This window comes from Camelus dromedarius, chromosome 34 (genome assembly GCF_036321535.1).
Source record: "Camelus dromedarius isolate mCamDro1 chromosome 34, mCamDro1.pat, whole genome shotgun sequence".
Taxonomy (NCBI): Eukaryota; Metazoa; Chordata; class Mammalia; order Artiodactyla; family Camelidae; genus Camelus; species Camelus dromedarius.
In genome coordinates this window covers 7,872,192-7,877,840 of record NC_087469.1, presented here as the reverse complement: position 1 = coordinate 7,877,840, position 5,649 = coordinate 7,872,192, and positions in this window count along the sequence as shown.

The window sequence follows — 5,649 nt, the reverse complement described above, 5'->3', positions numbered from 1 at the left end:
AGTAATCACAGCTGCTCATCTGCTGTCAGTGTGGTGCCTGCCCCACCAATAATTCCCAAATTATAGATAAGATACCATGGACAGCTCCGAGCACTCAGAAAACCTGCAGGGGCACTGGGTTAGTACAACAGGAATGCAGTGATGTTCCTAATTAGAAGTATTCCAGCTCCCTCTCAGTTCTACTGGGATGTTCTCACATTGCCTTCAAAGCTATCCTTATACAAACCAGACTCTCTGGTTCCCATTGACTGAAGTTCAAGCTCCTTCCACTGCAGTGAGGGTCTTCCCTGTGTTACCCCTGCCCATCTTTTCAAACTGGTTTGGATTTGTCACATCACTCATGTCCCCCAGCACTCCAGTCTTGCCAGGCATCTCCTTGTCCTTTGTACATCTTGTTATGCTTTTGCAAATGCTGAGCCCAATTCCTGGCATAACCTTCTCCCTCTCTCACCAGTAACTGCTGCCCATTGTTAAAGCCCAGCTCATAAGTCAGCTCCTCTGTAAAGCTTTCCTGGCTGCCGACTCCTTCCTCGGGGATCCTATCACAGACATTGTGGGTAGTTGATCCAATTCTCATCTCTGTTTTTTGAAATTCATGACAGACCCTGATTTCATTTGAGTACTCACCACTCTCCCACACAGCTGGTGGCTTTAGGGGAAGCTGACTCCCCATGACTCCCAGGCCTCAGAGGTGAGTCTGGTCTAAAATAATCCCAGTCCCCTCACCAGTGACTGGTCCAGGAATTGGGAATGTACCCCACATGTGGACCAGTAAGCCACACAAAAACAGGTAGACCAAGGAGCTTCTGGGAAAAGTCTTCCTGCTTCTAGAAGACAGCTACAAAAGAGAAAGATCTACCTTCTTTGTGTGCTGCACACTATCAAGTCTGGAAGGGGTGCCTTGAACTGCCCCAGCCGATCTTACCAGACTGAAGATGAACCCAAACAGGGGAAGGCATGGAGGGGAGGCAGAAAGGATCTGGGCTCCCAGTCACATCCCTGAGCCCTCAAGGAAGCCAACTCTGGATCCTGCCTTAGCCCTGGACTTCCTGCTGCAGAAAAGAATACATTTTCCTTTTTATTTAAGTCTTGAATGAGGATTTTTGTGACTTGCAGCCAAAAGCATGCTAACTGATACAGTTCCAATAGGATTTTGCACCCCCATGGGCTTGTATATTCCAGGCTGGGAGAGTCTCAGAAGCAGGCTGTCATAGTCACAGCTCTGTCCTTGGTTCCTAGCACTGTTCAAATATCAGTTCAAATGTGGACTGAATGAGTGAATGGATGAGCTTGAGGCTCATTTGGACTTACTCCTTATGGTGTTCTGCATTAGAGTCTGCTTTATTATCAGTTCCCCCTACCCAGAAGTTTCAGATTCTTCTCGAGCATGCTGTCCCTGCTCCCTTCTGGACGTGGGTGACACAGGGCAGAGAAAACCCTGGCTCTAAGGACTTGCATGATGCCACACAGTGGGCAGGGATCAGAGCAGGGGCCATCACCCAGAGTCTTCTCTTACCATTTTTTTACACTTGTTCCATCACAAATCCACCTATTCATCTCTCCATCCATCCACCAGTTAGCTTTACTGTTTATCGGCTTTACTGTTAGTTTTATTTATATTATAAAACTCACCCATTGTCAGTGTGCACTCCAGTGATTTTTGTAAGTTTAGGCCGTTGGGCAGCTATCAGCACGAGCCCACGTTAGACCATGTCCATCAGCCCCAGAGTCCCTTCATGCCTGTGTGCTGTCAATTACTGCTCCTTCCCCCAGGACAAGACAAGCACAATCTGCTTTGTGCCTCTATGGGTTTGACTTTTCTGGAAATTTCATGTCAATAGAATCATACAATACATATTCTTGTGCGTCTGGCTTCTTTCACTTAGCATAATGCTGTTGAAGTTCACTCATTGTATGTAACAGTAGTTTGTTTCTCCTGATTGCTGACTTGTGTTCCATTGGATGGGTATACCACAGCTTGTTTATACATTGTCTGGCTGATGGGCATTTGGATGGTGTCCAGTTTGGAGCTGTTATGAACCATGCGGCTGTGACCCTTCCTGTGTTAGCCTTTGTGTGGACACATATTTTCTTTGCAAGGTTTTAAAGGCTAAGTAGGAGCTGACTAGGTTGTTAAAACCAGAGGAAAACATTCTTGGCAGGATGCATGTATGTGCAAAAGCTCAGAAAATTAAAGTGCCGGGTGTACACAGGGAATGATGATAGTTCAGTGTTGCAAAGAAAGAAAAACAGTTCTCTTTTCCTCGGCCCATCTTCGGTCCATTGCTGGGGCTCTGAAAAATTAGACTGACAGAAGACAGATTAATGAGAGAAAAAAAAAAAAAAACAGAGTTTATGAACCCATTCACCGTGCCTGCACACAGGAGAACTCAGTGATGAGTAACTCGAAGGGGTGGTCAGAACTTGGGCTTGTATGGCATCTTGATAAGGAACAATAAATTTGTAGAGAAGTGATAAGACAAAGAAACAGGGGCTTAGGCCTTTAAAGGTAGTAAACTGTGGGAAGGTAAATATATGGAGAAAACTAATAGAAGATAAAGGTTGTTTTAGCAAGATTTGTTAGCTAGATTCCTTTGGTGCCGTCTCTAGGCTGATAAGAGTATGGAGTTGTCTCCAGTGATTAAAAACCATCCTGCCCTTCCTGGTAGAGAAGAGGAGGCCAGAGAGTTTGCCCTGTGCTGCTTTGTAAAAATTGCCTTCAGCTCAAAGTAATCCTTATGCCAGAGTGGCAAGTTTTGGGATGTCATAATCTGAACCCTTTCGGTATCACGAGGGTATGGGATAGAGAGGTGGGCAGGGGCTGGACCACAAAGCCTAAGTAAGGCACTGGGTGGGGAGAGAGGGGTGTTGCAGTGTATCTTGAAGGCTCTAAGAAATCTCAGAGGTGTTTTAAAGGAATTGATATGGTAAGCTGTGCTTTGTAGAAGATCATAGGTTTGCGGCACAGAGAATGGGCCAGGTAGAAAGATCTTACAATTAATAGGTGCGAGATACAAGGTCCTAAACCTAACGCTGCTTCAGGGTGGGAGTGAACGGGGGTGAATTGGATTGAGACTCTGCGTATGTGTGTCCTTGGGGAGGGGAGGACAAGGGATGTTGCTGGGGCATCCCGCTGAGTGAGTGATTCAACCTTGCCCACAGGCCTACGAACACCCCTTCTCCAGCGAGGAGGCAGCCCCTAGCTCTCTTTTTACCTACAGGAGTGTGGCTTTCAAGGTTAGCGCCATGGGGGTCAGCGCTGTTTAAATGTTGATTACAGAGACGGTGGGAGCCGCTCAGATTTCTAATTAAGATTAAAGAATGTACCCGGCTTATAAATGGTTCTCAGGAATGTATAATTTGATTAGCCTGTTTTCTCCGGGTGCTTTAATTTCTGGATTAGTGGACGTGGCCTCTGACTACAGGTGGGGCCGCTTGCTCACCACAGACAAAGTCCAGGACCTTGCAGGGCATTAGGATGGTGGGGAGATAGGACAGGAGGAGGAGAGTGAGCCTTGGCCAGCGAAGTACTTCTTCTTCTGTTTCTTCTCCTCTTCCTCTTCACTCTGGACAAGAGTGAAGATCCTAGCCCGCGATCAAAAAGTGCCCAAATATTGACTATAAAGTAAAAGCACTCACCTGGGCATCATTTACACTCATTCATTTCTATCGGAAGGCACAGAAGGCAGGTCCTCTTCCCTTTTCCCCTTTTGAGCCCAGCCAGGGACTCCCCGGCAGGGCCCAGCCCCTAGGGCTCCGCCTCTTTAGGGAGCATTGCCCCAGTGTCAATCATAATCACCATGGTAACTCTAGGGCTGATTCTGCAGCTGCATCTTCCGACTGAGCCCTGGGCACTGCCAGGGAGGGGCTGGGCGTCTACCCCTGGCTACCATGGATGTCGTATCTCCCCGTGGGAAGCGTCCTAGGCTCTAGGCCAGTCACCGTCCGCCTTCCTCACATCCCTCATCCTCCTGCCCAGGCTGCATTCTGACTTCTGTGACCCCTGGCACTCTTGTTCATACATCCCTTCCTCCATTAAAAATAAATAAAATGAAAATAAACAATTCTGTTTTACAACTGTACTGGTAAAAAGATGAAACAATTGATATTATATGTTAAAACACTTCATTCTATCTGAAAGTTGATTTGTTTTCTTCTAATTTTAAAAGAAATCAAAACATTTCTCGGGCTCCTAAGAGTATGGTGAACTCTGGGCCCTGTGCTCCCTGTGACTAATGGGTAAGGTAGCCCTGTCACACGCCCCAAGTCTCCTGACCTAGTGACAAGGGGCAGGTGTCCGGAGTCCAGCAGAACAAATGCTGCTTCTCCCTGCAGAAGTCCTCAGAGGAAGCCTGCATCAGCTCTGCCATCAGGCTGTCCCAAGCCCCTCATCACCCCTGCTTCTGAAACCCGAGCCACTCTGGTAGAGGGGGCTGAATCTTTCCCAGCCCCCAGCCGGGCTTTCCCAGATTCCTTGCTTCCCTGTCTGGCCGGTTTTCTGCTTGAACGAGTGTCCTCCTTGCCGTTGCACTCCCCAGGCTGACTGCACAATGGGGTCTGGGGAGTGCAAGGGTCTGGGGGTGGGCAGGGCTTCTCAAGGAGCTGTTGGAGGGACGCCTGGAGGAGGGGCTGTGAAGTGAGTATTTAAAGATTCCTGGGGCTGTAACCTAGGCTTCTACATTGGAATCTCGGTCTAGAGCTGGGAATTTGCCCCTTAAGAGGCTCCCCAGGTGACTCCCTGTGCACGTGAAAGTTGGAGAAGCCCAGTGTCAGGAAAGGGCCTGAACTTGGTTGCCTTGTCTCTCCTCCCTCCTCCCAGGCCTCAGGCTGCTGGCTTCTCCATTTCCCCCTGTGTGGTATCAACCAACATTGCTAAACACCGAGTTAGGAATAACGGATGAGAAAGGGATAGGTGTGGTCAGATCCCTGCTTCTTGGAGTTACAGTCCTCTTCTCGAAGCGTGAGTTACCCTCTATCCAACCCCACCCCGCAGCCGTCATTCAAGAGGCTTGTCTTTTCATGCTTCTAAGGAAGGGGTCCAGGGGCTCAGTTCCATCCACTGGCTTCTGAAGATGGCAGGAAACATCTCTGGGCAAAAATGCTGGTTGACAGAGAAATGCTCAGTTTTAGGAAAGCAGCATGAGCCAGCAGCACAGGCAAGAACTGCACTCTAAGAAGGTTAGCTGGAAGGTATTGCCCAGAATGTGGAGATGACGCCCCAGGGCTCCTGCCCCAGCGTTGTCACTAACCAGGGTGCGACCCAGGGCAAATCCCCTGACACCTCTGTGCTTCTGTGGCTCCTTAAGACCTACTGAGATAGTGCATATGGCGGCACTATGTAAATGGTAATGAACTCTGCACATTATTTACTATTATTTTTCTAAGTATTGCTGTGGTTATTACAAGGGAGCAGTAAGGTGCCTTCACAGAGCACTGGAGAAGTCTGGAGACTGGGGTTCAGCTCTGCTTCCAACTGTTTGTGTGATATGGAGACCCTTCACTAGTCTGGGTCTTATAGTCATCATCCTAGTAAGGGTGGGAGAAGGACTAGATAATACTGTCTGAGTTTTACCACTTACAAGGGTAGTCTAATTCTAAGGGCAAGGCTGAGTTCTGCTGGAATTACTGCCTCGTATACCCAGATCCCAC